At 34.2% G+C, this 20,453-nt stretch overlaps 1 pseudogene; it reads right to left on the reverse strand.

The window, feature by feature from the left end:
• Positions 1-1,754: 1,754 nt before the first annotated feature.
• Positions 1,755-19,106, reverse strand: LOC120124532 (annotated as a pseudogene).
• Between the last annotated feature and the right edge of the window lie 1,347 nt (positions 19,107-20,453).

Raw genomic sequence — 20,453 nt, forward strand, 5'->3', positions numbered from 1 at the left:
TGGCCATCCATGCACCATTTTAGGCCTATTTGGCCAATTTCAAGTAGGGGTTTCAAAACCAACTTTAGGGGTTTCGAAACCTCAACATGCATTTTTGCAATCTTGCCAGGGGGTTTCGAAACCTCCCCTAGGGGTTTCGAAACCTCCATGAATTTTTACATTTTGGACAAATGGTTTCGAAACCAACCATAGGGGTTTTGAAACCTCTACTGCAAATTACAAATTTCTGCACATTTAAACTCTTCAGAACTCTAAAAAAAACCATCCTAACATTTTCAATTTATCATTATAAATTTATTCATGAAAGAATGGAACATAAAATGGTTTCATACAAATTAAATAACATCAAATGCTAGAATCTATCATGAGTGATCAAATCAAACATGCTTCACAACTTAACTTTCTAACTTGAAGGCACTCCAAAGACACACAAATGGTATGAATAAGTTGTAAATGTGTTACATGGTGATTCTAGATGTTGTGAAATCTCTCAAAATCAATCAATGGTTAATTTATCTTTTCCCTTAGTTTTAGAGCTTTTCCCCACTTCCTTTTCTAAATTAAAGCAAGAAGATGAATTATTAACCTATTTAGGGCTTAGATTAAAGTTAAGAACACTCTAAATAACTAAATTCACTTAAAACTAACTTGGATCACTCGATTCCCTTAAACCTCCCTAAATCCATTTCATGAAACCACCACTAAAACTTGATATATACGACTTAAATTGAAGCTTGAAGGATAGGGATTAATATTCTTACCTTGGATGACTCAAACTTAGGCTTAGAATTTCAAAAGCTTACACCTTTATGCCTTAACCTTGAGAGGAGAAGAAAAAAAGGATGAAGACAAAGAAAGAGCATTTGGGAAGAATGAAATGGAGGGGTTCACTTGGATCACTTAAATAAGAAAGGGTTTCCCCTCTTTTGATTTAAGCTATGTAAATAGCACTTTTGATCCCTCTTCCTTTAACTCCTATTTAAAATCGTCACTAAAACATAAGCTTTTGGGCCCAACTTAAGTCCAATTCCAACTCACATTGGTTCCAACTATTCTTAGGAGGTTTAATGAGCTCGACTTATAGGTCTCAAGTTAACCCGAACAAATGGCATGAGATTCGAGGCGTTACAACTTTTATAATTAACACTTTCCTCCACAAGTCCCTTACTCTTTGTTTTACTTATTTGTTGATTATGATCGACGGAATTGACTTCCCCGTCTCGTCTAGATCTTCCATGTCATAGTCTGAATCTTCTTTTTCTTCTTCTTCCACCCGTCATTCCATTAAAGATCCCTGCAAATAGTATTAACCCTGCTACTATATCCCTCCAGGATTTTTCGATAACGCCTTCATCTTGAGTTCCATCTTCCTACGAAGCCTTGATCTTCTTTATGCTTCGTTCCAGGTTATCTTCTTCTTTAGCCGACCTAGCCAACCTTGTACGCATCTTGCTTTTTAAGAGAGAGTGTGCTTATTTTCTTGTGTGTATGACTAAGAAAGATTTTGAATAAATATTATGTTGCAATCAAATGGTTAAAATTCAAAATAAAAAAAATGTGATATATAAAAACCAAAACAATCGAATGCACTTCCCTAAAATCATGATAAAACAATTGATACGTCTAAGTACTAAAAGAAGAGAAAAAAAGACCAACCAAAAACAGGGAATTCTCGTAATCCATCTAAAAAGACTTGTCATGATCAAAAACCAAATTTTAGAAAGAAAGGGAAAGCTTTCTCTCGATGGAAAAATATTTCAAGAAGCCTATGTCATCCAATTCTTTTGTTTTGTTCCTATAACTGGATTTCATTTGATTTTTAAGACCATTCTGGCTGGTGATGAGTCTTTTTATTCAAGAATTAGCCAGCCAGTGATATGCACATTGCTCTGCTCTATTGAACACCACTCCATTTGGCCCAATCTACGAATTGCATACCACCATAAATATTATTGGCAAACCAGACGCCAACCGTGAAGGCCATTGCAAGTGGTGGAACCTGCTTCGCAGCCAGTGAGGCTTCTACAAGACGCTCTATTCCATTGATGATTTGATAACGGGTGTTGGAAGATACCCCCGAGGAAAACACCTGATTAAGATTGCAAACCATTGAGCAGGATGAGACCAACAAATAGCCACTCCTAAGTTTATGAATCTCTATGGTAATTGCTAACTGAACTGTTAACTAGATTTTGTCAACCGATTTTCAAACTAAGAATATGAATAAATGAACACTTTTCAGTTAACAATTTAAAACACATTCAAATAATTCAAGCACTCCATGAAATAGTCAAAACGATTAGTGGATGATTAAGAAGTATGAGACTGAAGATAAAAGTTGGAATGTAAATATGTTCAGACGTACCCCAAAGAGCAGCACTTTCCACAAGTGGTGGTACAGGAATGTTCTCATCTGATTTCCTTATGTTCCTGATCATTTAGAAGGTTTACACAGGAAATAGTTCAAAAATAAATAACAAAAACAGTCAATACCATTAAAGTTTAGAGACAAACCACATTCAGAATCTCATCGTTAAGAAGTTCGCGAAATTACAAAAATAGGAAACAATTTGAAACTTGAAAGAACAAAAACGTGGTGGTGGTTGGGGGGGGAGTCTATTCAAAGAATGTGCATGAGTGCAAATTAAATCATTGTATATATTTCCCGGCATGAATGCAAGACAGATCAAACAATAATTTCTCTCAAGGAATGCAAGTGCATCAATTCCCGAAATTGGTTCTCATTATATGATTATGTAGCTTTTGCAGTTGTATGCCAAAACAATCCAACATTATAGATGAGCAGATAAATAGATATACAGAAATGATCTCTATAAAAGAGTTATGAACTCGAATTAGTGGAAAAGCCAGTAGATTTCTTGCATACTGAATTCTTGTCTCAAATTATTTAAGAAACAACATTGAAATTTTATCAGGAACTAACACTACGAAGGTTTTTGGTATAAACGGTGAACCATGAAAAGGTACATGAAGTATTGAGAGAAAATTGTACCTTTTGGTAGTCATAATTAGATTTGCAATGCCTTGGCCAACAAGACCACAGCCGAACCCTACCGAGCCATACAATACACCCTGGAGCAAAGCAAGCAAAGAAATAAATTAACAACATAAAATATGCCATTGATACCCTTTCTTTTAAGTAAGAGGAAAAATATGGGATGCTACAGTAACAGCAGAAGATACAATAAGTGGAACTGGATGAGGAAATGCAAAGTGATTTGATCGTGCAAAAAAATAGATACTATAAAAAGTATCTGAGGGCTAAACTAAATGCAATATCATATTTAATCAGAACAAGGAGCAACATGACCTCCCTGCTTTGACATTTCCTCTAAAAGTCATTCATTACTCAGCAGTACCTTATAAAAATATGTCACAATCCGTTGTTTCACTGAAAATTTACAACCGGGTCTTTCTGCTTCAAAAACACTGTAAGAGTTGAATAGTGCACATTGAGTTACTTTTTTAACATTTTCTGACTACCTAAATCTATGTAAAGTATAAGAAAAATTGGAACTATATAGGAGAGAAGCAAAATGATATTATATGTTCTATCCAAAAAAATATCTTAAGCATGAAATCTATTGTAGCATCAATAGCAGGAATGTCTACCAATGATGAACAAACACAAAGGAAAGTTTAAATTTCAACAATCAAAATAAGTGCTCAGATTTTCATAAAACACCAGCTGTTGATATGTTACAAAGACCTGATAGGAAGAGCAGCAGTAGCACGCTGTAAGCTACCAAATAATCCTCTTGATGGAGATGGTTGACCGAAACGAGCATATGGTGCTAACATGCTAACCAAAGCAATGTCAACCACTATACCAACCAAAAGGTCAGCAAGGTACAACTCAAACTCTGTCCAAAAATCCTTTCCCCTTTTCTGTACTTCCGCAAATGTTGCACGGCAAGAATCAATTACTATCTGCATCATGACATATCAAACAAACTAAGGAAAAACCAAATGTGGAAAACTTAAGCACATTTAAATACTCAGCATAAACTGTAATAGACAGAGAACCACAAGTACATGTTGCTAAACTACAGCTAGGCGTACCAGGCTAATTGGCATAATGAAGAGACAGCAACCAAGTCATATGGTTAATTTTAACCGTCAATTGGTCAATACACTTGTAATTTTATAGCATGGGATCATATGACTTTCAGAAATCATTAACATTCATTTAATCCTATGAACAAACATATAAATTAAACACAAACCTCTGTTCCAACTTTGAAAAGAAATGAAGGGTTTGCTAGCATTCTGTTTCGGAGCATGGAGCAGTATTTTATTAAAAAGCCAAGTGGCCAAACCGATTCATGTCAATTTAAAGGAAAAAATGAGAGCAGAAAGCAGTTTGCTCATAAAAATAGATTAAAACCAATTAACTGCTGCAGATTTGAAGTAAAATATAGGGAAGCAAGGAAACAAACAAGAACCAACACATTCTAAGCCACTTTTTATCCCTGATTTGTATTAGTTTTTAATTGAACTAAACTGAAATTTGAAGCATTTTTAGGCTTTTGCCCCTAAAAATACTGCTATTTTTTTTATTGAATACCATGATAAGTAATTGCACTAGTAGTATCCGATATCAAATGAAGCCAATTGCTTTATTTAGTTGCTTATGTAATCGAGTGTAGCAATTAGTTTATCTATATTCCTTAAAGAGAAAGATTCGCACTTCTAATTCAGCCCATTTCTCTCCTTTTTCTAGAAAATTGAACAAATCAACAATCAAAAAGCAAAAGTTAAAGCTTTTAAAAACCGACCTGTAAATCCAAGTAACGAAGAACGAATAATTTCCGTAATCCATTACTTTTCGCAGCTTCCAGCATATCCGAAGGAAGCTCCACTCCTCTGGCATTTGCTTCCTTCATCACATCCTCAAACTTCAAAATTGGCCCAAAGTCTCTTTCATCCCCATTTTCACCTTCATCGCCACCTTCACCACCAAATAAGCCACCTCCTTCATTACCTCCACCACTTCCAAAGTTATACTTCTTCTGATCACCATTTCCAATCTCTAGAACCCTAGACTCATCATCAAAATTACCTTTTCCCCCTTCTAATGAACTACTAGTTGTGTTCCAGTAGAACTCGGCCTAACGCAGTGAATCGCAAACGGGCGATTCGTGAAGGTTAAACGGTACGTATAAACCGATGCCGGTGAAGATAAATTAAACCGAGATTCAATATTATTAACCTCTTTGAAACAAACGAAAGTTCTGGTTCCGATCCCCCTGATCGTCGTTAAATCGTTGCCGGGAAAAGTAGAGAGTCTGAAGGTTGCGGCTTATGAATTTGACATTTCCGAGATCAGTGAACGGAGTTAGGGAGCAGAAACACGGCGGGGAAGCTACAATCGGAAGGGAAAGAACTTGAGGCAACTTCCGGTGTGCTGTGACTAAAAAAAAAGTTAAAAATATAGTGTAATTGGTTAAAAAATATCGATTATGTTATATTATTTAACTGAAAATATTATTAAGTACAATAATATATTAGATAACGCTTATATAATGTAATAGGTTGTGTTTATATAATAAAATAGACATTTAACCGGAAATATTATTAAGTATAATAACATATTAGGTATTTGCTTATATATGTAATAGGTATAGGGATGGGCATGGGTCGGGTTTTTGGTCCACCCCGACCCGACCCGAAAACAAGAGAGCCTCCACCTGAGACCCGACCCGACTCGACCCGACCAAAATAAGGTTTCATCCAACCCGACTCGACCCGAATATATGATATAGAAACCCGACCCGAAATAATAAAAAAAATTATTTTTATTCAATAAAAACAATGACTTAATTGAAAAAAATTATATATAGAGAGGTATTATTGTAATTATCTCTAAAAATATAGAGTAAAATTATATATATTTTTCGGGTCGGATCGGGTTGGATTTTTTTCCCTAAACCCGAACCCGACTCAACCCGAACACCACATAAAAAAATCCAACCCGACACCGAATTTGTTTTAGAAAAATCCGACCCGTTCGGGTCGGGTCGGGTCGGAACTCGTCGGGTCAGGTTTAAATGCCCATCCCTAAATAGGTAACGCTTATATTGACCTATTTTATAAGTAAATCGGTATATTTATACCGGTAATATTACAAATTTACCTATTACATTATAATTATCAGTTTTGATGTTTTTAGATCGATACAATTTTAAATGTATCGACACTTTATGCGTGCACCTCGTTGGATATTCATTCTGGAAACAAGTATCGACATAAATTTAAAGAGTGTCGATATATTATTTAGACTTAATTTTTCATAAAATCGGTATATTTCTATTGGGTACATTGTAAATTTACTTATCACATTGTAATTATTGGTTTCGATGTTTTTGGGATCGATAGTTTTAATAAATGTATCGACACTTTATGCGTGCACCCGTTTGGCATTCATTATGGACAAAATGTATCGACACAAATTTAATAAGTGTAGATACTTTATTATGACCTATTTTATCATAAAACCGGTATATTTATACCGGTTACATTGTAAATTTACATATTACATTATAATTATCGGTTTCGATATTTTTTGGATCGATACTTTTTAAAACATGTATCGACACTTTATGCGTGCAACCCTTTTGGCATTCATTTTGGACAAAAAGTATCGACACAAATATAAAACGTGTCGATACATTATGTTCACCTATTTTAACATAAAACCAGTATATTTATACCGGTTACATTGTAAATTTACCTATTGCATTATAATTATCGGTTTCAATTTTATTGGGATCGATACTTTTAATAATTGTATCAACACTTTATGCGTGCACCTCGTTTGGGCATTTACTCTGGACAATAAGTATCGACACAAATTACACAAGTGTCGATACATTATGTCGACATGTTTTCTAATTAATCGGTATATTTATACCGATTACATTGTTTATTTACCTCTTACATTATAATTATTGGTTTAGATGTTTTTTGGGTCGATACTTTTAGAAAATGTATCGACACATATTTAGGTAGTTATTGTACACACCTAAATATGTCACACGAATTTAATGTTGTACTCACCCTTCAACTAGCACTACCAATACCACATCCTATTGAAAGCACGACTCCCGACTGAAACATGTTGAATGAATGAACATTTACTTACATCTCCATCAACTCCGGGACCACTAAACTTGCACAACAAATTTTTTTTCATGGATCATACTGATGTAGACAATGTTAAGCCAACCGAAGAATACAATGAAGTACATAATGTTGATGAATCTGATAGATTAGTTGGCCAGCTCTTTTCTTCACGTGATCAAGCTTGGTACTTTTACAAGGGATTCGCACGGGAACATGGGTTTAGTGCACGTAAGGGAACAACATGGCTTGACGTGGAAGGGAATCTGAAGACACAAGAATTTTATTGTTCTAAAGAAGAGTTTCGAGTATAAAAAGGCAATACTGTTGATCGTCAACGTGCTCATACGCCAGTCACAAGAACAGGATGCAAGGCTAGAGTCGTAGTTACAACAACAAATACAAACGATCACTGGGTTATAAGTAAGTCTTATCAGAAACATAATCATGCATTGTATACACCTGCTATGACACCATTTATGCGTTCTAATAGAGCTGTAAGTAAGGCTGATATCGATGAGGCAACAACATTGAAAGAGGTCGGTGTTGGCACGTCACAAGTAATGAACTATTTAACGCAACAGGCAGGGGGCTATCATAATGTTTGATTTACACATAAAGACCTCTACAATGCACTTCAAAGAGGTAAAGCAAAGGAAATCGTCGATGGGCATGTGAATGCGCTTATTGCTTACTTTGATTATAAAAAACATGATGATCTCGGGTTTTTTATGACATACTTGGTAGACGAATCAGGGGCATTGCATAATCTTATTTGGTCGGATTCTACATCGAGATCAGATTACACATGCTTCGGTGATGTAATTGCGTTCGACACAACGTACAAAGATAATTTGTATGGTCGACCAATTATGCCTATTGTCGGTGTCAATCATCACTATAACACAATTGTGTTTGCCACTGCAATAATCGATGACGAGACGTCTCAATCTTTCGAGTGGGTGATACAGAATTTTTTAGAAGCCATGATGAATAAATCGCCTATTTCAGTTGTCACCGATGGGGATAGGGCAATGCAGAGGGCTATCAAATCTGTTATCCCTTATGCTAAGCACAGATTATGCTCTTGGCATCTTTCTCGCAATGCACAAGCTAACATTGGTGACCTAAATTTTACAGCAGCATTCTCAAAATGCATGGCTTCCTGGTGGACAACCGAGGAATTCAATATTCAATGGCATTCGGTTGTTTTAAAATTCAACGTCGAAAAGCATCCATGGGTGATTGAGAAGGGAAATACTCGGCATGTATGGACACAAGCATATCTAACCGGTCATTTCTTTGCCAATATTCGCACAACACAAAGGTACGAGTCTATGAATGCTTCACTAGCGATTGCACTGAAACACAAGAAGACATATTTAGATGTTGCTTGTGCAATTGAAGATGGAATTAGTAGAATGCATATGAACGAGTTGAAAGCGGATTACTTAAGTTCCCAAACGAAGCCCTTCCAGATCACAAAACTAGTCGAACTTGAAAGCCATGCTGCTGAGATTTTTACCCGCGAATCTTTTCGTGCATTCCAAGATGAACTTCAACGGGAGACATTGTACCGGATTGAGGAAGAGATTCAGTCCTTATCAGATGAATGTCAACATTATATTTTGACAAAGTACAAAGAAAAAAATAGGACATTTAAAATTAGTTTTGATTCTCGTACGGAAACTTTAATTTGCTCCTACAAAAAATTCGAGACCGTTGGACTTCCGTGTCGCCATCAACTTCATATTTTGAAGCACTTGGATTACACATATTTTCCCGGGACTTTGATTCAAAGTAGGTGGACTAAATATACAAAGGCTTCTACACCCAGTTATGTTGACTGGAATGTGCCTCTAGAAGTGATGCAAATGGCAAGGTTCGCTGCTCTACGTTCAACGTCAAGTAGGTTATGCTACATTGCATCAAAGACAGACGCATCTTTCAAAACCGCAAGAGATGAGATGAAAAGACTAATAGAAGAATTTGAAAACTCGTTTGGTTTGAATGATTCAGTCAATCAGAGCAGTGTAGTAAACAAAGTTCGTGACCCTCAACGAAAACAACGCAAGCAAAAAGAAGTACCGTAGAACAAGATCGAGAAGAAAATTAGGCGATGTGGGTACTGCAACGGTAAGGGACATAACAAACTAACATGTCCTCAAGTCAAGTTCAGATTGAATACAAGCACACATCCTACATCAACTGATTTTTTCGAAGATGGAATGGAATGACCATTCAGTCCCGCACGTGATGACAATGATCTTCATATATCATAAGTATCAATATGACTCCTATTGTGTATAACAAACATGTACAACAACCTATTGCTAACTTTTCTCATCTTATACATAATTACATTCACATACAAAATTATAAATCGTATGTAACTTATACAAAATTAACCCTACATTAACAAAATTTCCTCTCTTAGTCTATTTTGATTATGGATTACGAGACCGTTTAATATTTCATATGCTTCATCACATAAATGCCAAACAATCTGTAGACTATAGTCTCCCGCAATCATTACCGGAATCAGTTCTGTAACTGGAATAATCCATGTTAATCATGTTGACTGCATAGCCAATAAAACCCTTTGCAGGGTCCAAATGGTAAGCTACGAATTGGTTAGGCATGCTTCTTTTGAGGGTTTAGGATTTAGAGCCCTTATATCATAACAACTATCCTTATATAAAATTAAGAACAATTCTTCAACAATTGAATACAACTATTATACGTAATGTTCAATCATGCACTCATTATGTTGGAGGGCTCTAAACCCTAAACCCTCAAAGGAAGCATGTCTTACCAATTCGTAGCTTACCATTTGGACCCTGCAAGGGGTTTTATTGGCTATGCTGTCAACATGATTATGAGCTTCCTTTATCATTTCGCATTCAGTAAGACTGTAGAGATTTGAATCAATTTAATTGGATTAAATACTTTAATCCAATTACTATTTCGAGAACAATTACATGAATACATTGATACTTACTGGTCGCTTTTGATTTTCTTCAATATTGATACGCTAGGGCTCCATTTGAAGGTCATCATCTTCGCGAACAAAGATTGAACTTGCAATCTATAACCATTCACAGATAGTAAATTTTAAAACCTAACCCCTCTTTTCGAAGATTTTCTAAAATATTAGGGTTTCGACAACATACCTATCGAACACAAGAAGGGAAAAAAGTGTCCATTTTGGAAATCAATACCATAATATCGAGAAATTTACATGAATAACTGATCGTAACTGTTATGAATGTTAGTATTCGTCACAGAGGAAGATAAGAGAATTGTCTTTAGGGTTTGTCGATTTAGGGTTTATAGCATTACATAATATATATAAACAAGGAAGAAAAACGTGTTATTTATAAGCATCGACACAAATCTAAAACGTGTCGATACATTATGTTCACCTATTTTCTCATAAAATCAGTATATTTATATCGGTTACATTGTAAATTTACCTATTACATTATAATTATCGGTTTCAATGTTTTTTGGATCGATACTTTTTAAAACATGTATCGACACTTTATGCGTGCAACCCTTTTGGCATTCATTTTGGACAAAAAGTATCGACACAAATCTCAAACGTGTCGATACATTATGTTCACCTATTTTCTCATAAAACCGGTATATTTATACCGGTTAAATTGTAAATTTACCTATTACATTATAATTATCGGTTTCGATGTTTTTTGGATCGATACTTTTTAAAACATGTATCGACACTTTATACGTGCAACCCTTTTGGTATTCATTTTGGACAAAAAATATCGACACAAATCTAAAACGTGTCGATACATTATGTTCACCTATTTTAACATAAATCTGGTATATTTAACCGGTTACATTATAAATTTACATATTACATTATAATTATCGGTTTCGATGTTTTTGGGATCGATACTTTTTAAAATGTATCGACACTTTATGTGTTCACCCTTTTGAGCATTCATTCTGGACAATAAGTATCGACACATCATTCAATCGTGTCGACACATTATGTAGACCTATTCTGACATAAAACCGATATATTTATACCGGTTATATTACAAAATTACCTATTACATTATATTTATGGGTTTCGATGTTTTAGGGATCGATACTGTTTAAAAATGTATCGACACTTTATGGGTGCACCCTTTTTGGATTTTCCTTGTGGACCAAAAGTATAGAAACAAATTCTATAAGTGTCGATACATTATGTATATCTATTTTCTAAAAAAATGGTTTATTTATACCGGTTACATTGTAAATTTACCTATTACATTATAATTATCGATTTCGACGTTTTTGGGATCGATACTTTTTATATATGTATCGACACTTTATGCGTTCACCCTTTTGGGCATTCATTCTGTACAAAAAGTATCGACACAATATTAAAATGTATCGACATAATGTGTAGACCTATTCTCACATAAAACCGGTATATTTATACCGGTTATATTATAAAATTACCTATTACATTATCATTATTGGTTTCGATGTTTTTGGGATCGATACGTTTTAAAAATGTTTTGACATTTTATGAGTGATTCCTTTATGGGCATTCCTTTTAGAGAAAGAGTATCGACACAAATTCCAGAAGTGTCGATAAATTTTGTAGACCTATTCTCTCATAAAATCAGTTTAGTTATACCGATTATATTGTAAATTTACCTATTACATTATATTTATGGATTTCGATGTTTCTGGGATCGATACTTTTTAAAACTGTATCGACACTTTATGGGAAACTTTAAGTTTGGAAACTTTATGTACGAAAACTTTGTTGTGGAGATTATAGAAAACGATTCTTTAATAACGTGTTTCAATACATTTGCACGCAGATGTAAAATACATCAATAACTAGTATTGATATTTCAACAATCCTCAAATGTATCTGTATACAGAGAAACAAATATGGAATAACCAACGATAACATCCATATTAGCTAAGTTAATAAGTTTTGAAAAAAGTAAGTTGTTACTTTATAAATGAAATTGCATAATTGATTCATACTGTTCAAGTAACATACGTACACAAGAAATTTATATATAACAATGTTAAAATAATTTATACATAACAATGTTCAAATAATGTACCCACAACGAAATTAATCCGATCAAAAAGGATTATTTCTAACGAAGTCCGAAACATTAGGCGCCTTCAACAAATTTTTCAAATACTCTTGTATGTTACCGCCTTTTTCTGAGGACATATATAAATAATTTCAATTATCAAACTAATGAGGTGCAATTTTACTACTAAATTCGCATAAGCAAGAATAAATTTGTGTCATAACTAGAGCATTGTCACCTGAAGGGGAAGCATCGTCAAAGGACTGTGGACATATGTAATTGTATTTCTATATAAACACATAAATTGATAATCAATCAATGTATGAACACATGTTTAACTGGAAAAACATATTGTATAAATGTAACTTACTGGATTATAAATCATTTTTTCTAGTGAATCATCGACCAACAGTGTATTTAGGTCGTTAAAATAAGGAAACGCGTTCCAAACATCATTGAGATCTTTACAGTAGGTAACATTATCATATGTTTTACAATTTGCTTGATCTTGTTCACAAACAGTCGAACATAAATATGTAGGAATCATAGACAAATAAAAGTCAGCAAACTGTAATGAGATTCATCTTACCCAAGTGAATAGAAAATGGTCAGACATCAAAGGTAGTTTCTCAAGTACAGGGTCGATGTTATGCCTAAGATTGTAATCAAATTTGAATGTTAACATTTAATTGTATATTAACGATTTTGGCTACAGTAATTCAATTGCTCAATAGTTCTAACCTCATCTTGGAAGACCAAATGACAACAACAAAATTGTCTACACAAAAATGCATAAATTCATATAATCCTGTTCTGAGGACAACATCTACAACATGAAGAAAATGAGATTAAAGTTATACGCTTATATGTTAAAATAATGGATACAAAGGAACAGAATTAAAACCTTTTGGTTATCTTGGGATGTAGGCAAGGACACCATTGACATAAAAAATTATAAGTTTTCTTGCAGGCGGCGTTGCAGACACGATATACTTGTTTGGATCATTAAAATCATAATCATCATCATCATCTTCATCGTCATCTTCATTGGCCTCTTGGTTGTCCACATCTGTTAAAAGAAAATAAAATACATTTCAGAACGTGTAAATGTTTAGAAACATAAATAATTAATTACCTAACTCGTTTGATTTCGTTGACGTAATTCGTCACTCAACATGGAGACTTCATCGCGCAATGATAAAATATCGGCTCGCATTCCACTCACAAGGGAATCAATATGCTCCCAAAAATTGACCATGTATTCCATCACCGTCTTAATTGTAACATCTTCTCCAACTGGAGCTTCTGGAGCTTCTTCCATCATCGTGTCTTCAATTAGTTGGTCGTCTTCATGGCCAATGGGGTCCATTTCCTCCCTCTCTTGATCTAATCCGACCTCCTTGACACGCTTCCAACCGACTTTTTCAACAAAATCATATCCCGCTTTTTTAATAAATAAATGTCAATCTTGCATGTTAATCGAACAGGGGCGTCAAGCAAAAAATCAACTTCTTTCTTATTCAATAGATGGGTGATGACACATCCATATGGTAGTGAAGTTGAAATTGTTGCTCCCTTTATGACCATATATACAATTGTATTAAATATCAGTTTAGCAATGTTTGGAGCCATTTTGAATTTATACTTTGCTATTCACCAATAATCGTTATCTCGAAGCGTTGAATGTTTTCCCCAGTAGGCCGGATATACCAAGAGAGCATTTTGTGAAACACTATCGACTCTACATTTAGGTGAATTGGGCTATTTCTAGCAACCCATTGTATTGTAGTATCTAAATTATTTTCATCTGAATCCCCTTTATTCTCAACACCTAGAACCTCCGCAATAGTTTCCAGAGATATATATATATCCTTCCTCATGACATGGGTATAATTCCTATTATATTAGTCTTATTAGGCTCGTGCTGTAAGGAAACATTGTTGTAGAAGACTCTAACTAGGTTGGGGGTAATATTTTGGTTATACACCAAGGAATTCAAGCTAACCCCAAGATGTAAATATGGATTTAAAACTAAATGCATATTTATCATCAAACAAGAAACCCAAGTCAATGACACGTTCGGGATGAATCTTCCTTACTTTAAAACTCGTCTGCCATATTTCTTTCTCCATATTGTATCTAAAGTTCAGAGTTTCGAACGACCTGATTTCCTTAGAAGAAGCGATTATTTGAGAAGGAGGTTGTGGTTGAGAATACCTGGGTTGATAAGAGCTTTGAGAAAGACCGCGCTTCTGACGCTGACGTTTTGGAGCTATTTTGGGTGTGGATGTTATTACATTGGAACACAAACACATTCAGGAAAAAAAATCCAATGTGGAAATCAATCAAACCCATAAAATAATGATAAATTTGCCTGAATATCTTATCGTCAGTGTTATGATAAAGTTAGTATTCGTCAGAGAGGAAGAGTTTTCTTCTGCCTTTAGGTTTAGGGTTTATTGATATAGAGGAGTTTGTATCTATTATTTATAATCTATAAATAATGAAGGGGAAAAATACGCGATATTTAAAATGGTATCGGCACAAATTTAACAATTGTCGATACTTTATGATGACTTATTTTCTCATAAAACTGGTATATTTATAACGGTTACATTGAAATTTATCTATTACATTATAATTATCGATTTCGATATTCTTGGGATCGACACTTTTTAAAAAAGTATCGACACTTTATGCATGCAACCCTTTGGCATTCATTCTGGACAAAAAGTATCGACACCAATTCCACAAGTGTCGATACATGTTGTAGACCTATTCTCTCATAAAATCGGTATAATTATACCGGTTACATTGTAAATTTACATATTACATTATATTTAAGGGTTTCGATGTTTCTGGTATTGACACTTTTTATAAATATATCGATACTTTATGTGTTCATCATTTTGGGCATTCATTCTAGACAAAACGTATCGACACAAAATAAAAAAGTGTCGATACATTATATAGACCTATTATCACATAAAACCGGTATATTTATACCGGTTATATTACAAAATTACCTATTACAGTATAATTATGAGTTTCGATATTTTTAGGATCGACACTTTGTATAAATGTATCGACACTTAGTGGTGCACCCTTTTTGGGCATTCCTTCTGGACCAAAAGTATCGGCACAAATTACACAAGTGTCAATACATATTGTACACCTATTCTCTCATAAAACCGGTATAAGTATACCGGTTACATTGAAAAATTACCTATTATATTATAATTATGGATTTCGATGTTTCTGGGATCGACACTTATTATAAATGTATCGACACTTAGTGGTGCACCCCTTTTGGACATTCCTTCTGGACCAAAAGTATCGACACAAAATACACAAGTGTCGATACATATTGTACACCTATTTTCTCATAAAACCTGTATTTGTATACCGGTTACATTGAAAAATTACCTATTACATTATAATTATGGTTTCGATGTTTCTGGGATCGATACTTCGACACAAATTACACAAGTGTCGATTCATATTGTACACCTATTCTCTCATAAAACCGATGTAAGTATACCAGTTACATTGAAAAATTACCTATTATATTATAATTATGGATTTCGATGTTTCTGGGATCGACACTTATTATAAATGTATCGACACTTAGTGGTGCACCCCTTTTGGACATTCCTTCTGGACCAAAAGTATCGACACAAATTACACAAGTGTCGATACATATTGTACACCTATTCTCTCATAAAACCGGTATTTGTATACCGGTTACATTGAAAAATTACTTATTACATTATAATTATGGTTTCGATGTTTCTGGGATCGATACTTGTTTATAAATGTATCGACACTTTTTACGTGCACCCTTTTGGGGATTCCTTCTGGAGAAACAGTATCAACACAAATTTCAGAAGTGTCGATACATTATGTAGATCTATTCTCTCATAAAATCGGTTTAGTTATACCGGTTACATTGAAAAATTACCTATTACATTATAATTATGGGTTTCGATGTTTATGGGATCGACATTTTCAATAAATGTATCGACACATAATGCGTTCATCATTTTGGGCATTCATTCTGGACAAAAAGTATCGACACGTAATGAAAAAATGTCGATACATTATGTAGACCTATTCTCACATAAAACTGGTATATTTATACCAGTTATATTACAAAATTACCTATTACATTATAATTATAGGTTTTGATGTTTTTGGGATTGACACTTTTTATAAACGTTTCGACACATATGTTTACCTATGTTTTGGAAACTTAATGTTTGGGAACCATACTGGAAAAAATGTTGGAAACAAATCTTTGTGTTTATTAATTTTTCATTAAAAAGTATATTTTTACCAACTACATTGTAAATTTACCTTTTACTTTAAAGTTATTGAATTTTGTAGTTATTGTACATACCCTCTATATGGAATGGCCATTCAGTCCCGCACATGATGACAATTATGATGACATTTGGAATAATGCAAACAACGATCTTCATATATCGTAAGTATCAACATGACTCTTACTGTGTATAAGAAATATGTACAATAACCTACTGCTAACTTTTCTTATCTCATACATAATTATATCCACATACACAATTATAAATCGTATACAAAATTATAAATCTTATACAAAATTAACTCTACATTTACATCATCGCTTACTTTTGTTATTCTTGTGTCTCAAGGCATCTTTTGTTATATCATGTCTTCGTTGATTTTGATTATGGCTTACGAGATCGTTTAATATTCACGATCGATCCTACTCTCCAACAACCTATATTCAAATTGTCAATATGTTAAGTATTGTAAACCACAACATTCAATCTACGATTTTTAACAATTTAACTGCAAATGAATTTTTAATTCCACTTACAAAATCACTAGTTGCCCCTGTAGCACCGATCAATTTCATCCATATCATCACATACATGTCGCAATCATATTTGTAACAAAATTTGAAAACCACACATGTCAATTATGAAACCTGCATAAATTAAGCTTTCTATTTATGATAACATCTCATACCCATTCAATTGCTCATTCTTCTTATGCTCCATAAATTTGAAATTTTTCAAGGGGAACTTTCCTAGAGATCCACATTCTTCTACCCAATTGCGTTTCTTATTATAACTATCTAATATTTTCATCTGCATTAAAAAATATGAAGTTATGATCCAAACAAAATATGCATTATAATTTACATAGTGTCCTTTCATGCATACCAATCTGTTAGCATCATTCACTCTCTGTTTAGCTGCTTCAGATGTAAACAAACTATCATATAATGTTGCAACACGATCTATCATATCCAACACTAACAGATACCAATGTGAATTATGGTAGTTTATTGTGATCATGATCTGCAACAAATTTCACACCCAATTTAACAAAATTCAACATTCAATATCCGAAAACATCATTTGCAATTCGTATGGTGTCTTACCTTCTCACAGTCGGTGAATTTCACATAGTTACTCAATATGGGACCCTAAAAGGTAACAATACTCTCAACACTTACTTTGTTGTTGGCATCCAACGCCTGTTGCTGCACTTACGCGATAATCATTATTAATATACCGCCTATAACACTATTTTTCAATATTTATTAATTTAAATCACCGCTAAGTGGTATGGAAGGTAGTCAATCCTCCGGAGTGACTTTTTGAATCGTAGCATAATGTCCAGGCGAGAAAATCAATAACCTAACAAAATTAATTACACAATTAGAACATATTCAATAGGTTTTAACATTTTGTACTTTCTACTTACCACACCGCCAACCCATTCCGTAGGCTTCAACGCTGCAACGTCGGATATATTAGCGAATTGATTTCCCATTGAGATTACAGAATATCTGTATGAATCATTAGGATTAATATCTTGTCATGAAATATTTAAATATCACTCACAAAGCAATATATTTCACTTACCCCGATTCTAACCCACTATTCCATAAATAATCACAAATTGCAGCTTCGATGTCATCAATTCCGCTTGGAATATCCGCTTTTTCAACCTACAATTTTGCATACAAATTTTTGTCACAACAATATGATAAAGATCAAATTAAGTTTTCTTTTATTCAACTTACCTTCTGCTTCTTCTTATGGGGTGCAGGACATTCCGAATCCAAATCTGCATTTATAACACTCTCCGGTGTATAAGTCATATCGACATCCTTCCTCCTCATTTCCTCAATCTTTTCTTATTCCTCCCTTTTTTCTTCTTCATATTTTTTCGTTCATCGTATTTTTGCTCTACATAGCTCTTCATCTCTTCAATTTCCCCCTTCATCCAAGTATTCATCAACCACCCCTTCACCCCCGTAAGTTCACTCCTCAATTCCACAACCTCCTTCACCACTCCATCAATTTTTTCACCCATCACCATCTTAAGTTCACCCCTCAACACCTCAACTTCTTTCACCACTTCATCTATTTTTCCTTCAACTTCCCCCTTATGTCTCTCAATTGTCTCTTCGACTCTCTCAAATTTCTCTTTGACTCTTGATTGTCTTTGCGTGATATCAAATTGGATTTTTTATATCAACCAATTCAGACATCAAAATGTCAAATTTACTCTGTTTTCTCTCACTGTCATCCCCCTCACCTTCATCCCCCAATACAACAATCTCTTCTTCCTTCTTCTCTGCCTCCACTACATCCTTGCCAATAACCTTCAAAATTAAATTACAATATTAAGACATTGATTATATTCTTAATATTATTTAATTACATTTATTACCCTTTCTTGCTTCCTTGGTCTATCCAACTTCAACTTTGTCATCACTCTAACCACCTCTTCCTTCCCCCATGCACGGATGTGTGCCACTCCGGTTCTTTCATAAGCTGGCACTGCCTCACAACCTGACCAAAAAGCGAACAGTGCAACCTGCATTTATAATAAAATTTATAATTTTTATATAATAACTATATTATCATTTTATATAAAAAACAAAAATGTTCTTCAACTCATTTACCTCTAAGATTGCTATGCACCCATTGAGGTATCTCTGGCTGCCATTTTTAAAGGTGATTATTGATTCAATCAATCTCGAATGGACATATTCATCCCAATTGAATTCACCCTTCAAGCCTTCATCGCAAATGAGCTTCATATAGTCCTTGTTCGTTGACGTATCACCCGTTGGACAAAGAAAGATCCCGACAAGGTACAATAGAACTCGGGCCTTCAACTCATCCCCCCGTAAGATCCACTTTTGATTTTCTATTCAAGTTCAGCATATGTCACCTTCTGCTTCAAATCATATTTGGAGGCAAGTGCTTTTCAGTTCTTACTCTTAGAGACTTCTACAACACTTTTGCCTTCATTTCCTACCCCTAAGACGGCTGCAGCACATGGGATCCCGAGAGGAAATGAAAAATCACCATATTTAGCAATACATTGTTTGACATCAAATTGCGCCATCAAGGATCGACACAATTCCCTCCGAATAGGTCGATCCCTTACTCCTACCAACGATCCAAACTCCATTTCTCCAAACACATTCAACTGACCCTTCTCCTTAAGGTGTATAATTAATGAATTCAACCTTTTAATGTTGCACCTTGTCGACACTTCCTACATTTTTAACAATATATAATGTTATAGTTCTTATATATTTTGTATCAACGTATTTACAAGTTTAATGAATACCTTCTTTTCATGTGCTTTCCTCCATTCTTTGTATTCTTCACTATCCATCTTTGACTGTGCGATGCAAGGTTCCTTCTGAGCATCAGTCATCGAATTTCATTTCTCCAACACATCATTTCTCACCTAATATTAAGCATAAACATTTTTTAATCAATACATTAACGCTAAATAATACTCAATGTCAATTTCAATTTACATACCGAACCGATGTGTTCGCCACATTCCTTCATCCTTTTGCATTCAGTCATACTATCAACATTTAAAATTTGTCATCAATTTAAAGTTCTTAAATACTTTAATCCAATTATCATTTCAACAATAATAACAAAAAGACATTGATACTTACTAGAAGTACATATATCCACCCTTTGGTTGCTTTCAAGTCTCGACCTCAATTTCAAAGTCATCTGCGCCACCAATAATATTTCCACCCATTGACTCAATTTTTCCTTCATATACCAGTTTACGCAAATCAAATCAAATACTTGTTACATACACTTTATTCAATATACAAATATAGATAACTACTCTTGTGGTAAAACGGTTTTCATCGAAAGAATTTGAATGGCCACTACAAAATGTGTCGGC

Source organism: Hibiscus syriacus, unplaced genomic scaffold (assembly GCF_006381635.1).
Source record: "Hibiscus syriacus cultivar Baekdansim isolate YM2019G1 unplaced genomic scaffold, ASM638163v2 tig00110419_pilon, whole genome shotgun sequence".
Lineage (NCBI taxonomy): Eukaryota > Viridiplantae > Streptophyta > Magnoliopsida > Malvales > Malvaceae > Hibiscus > Hibiscus syriacus.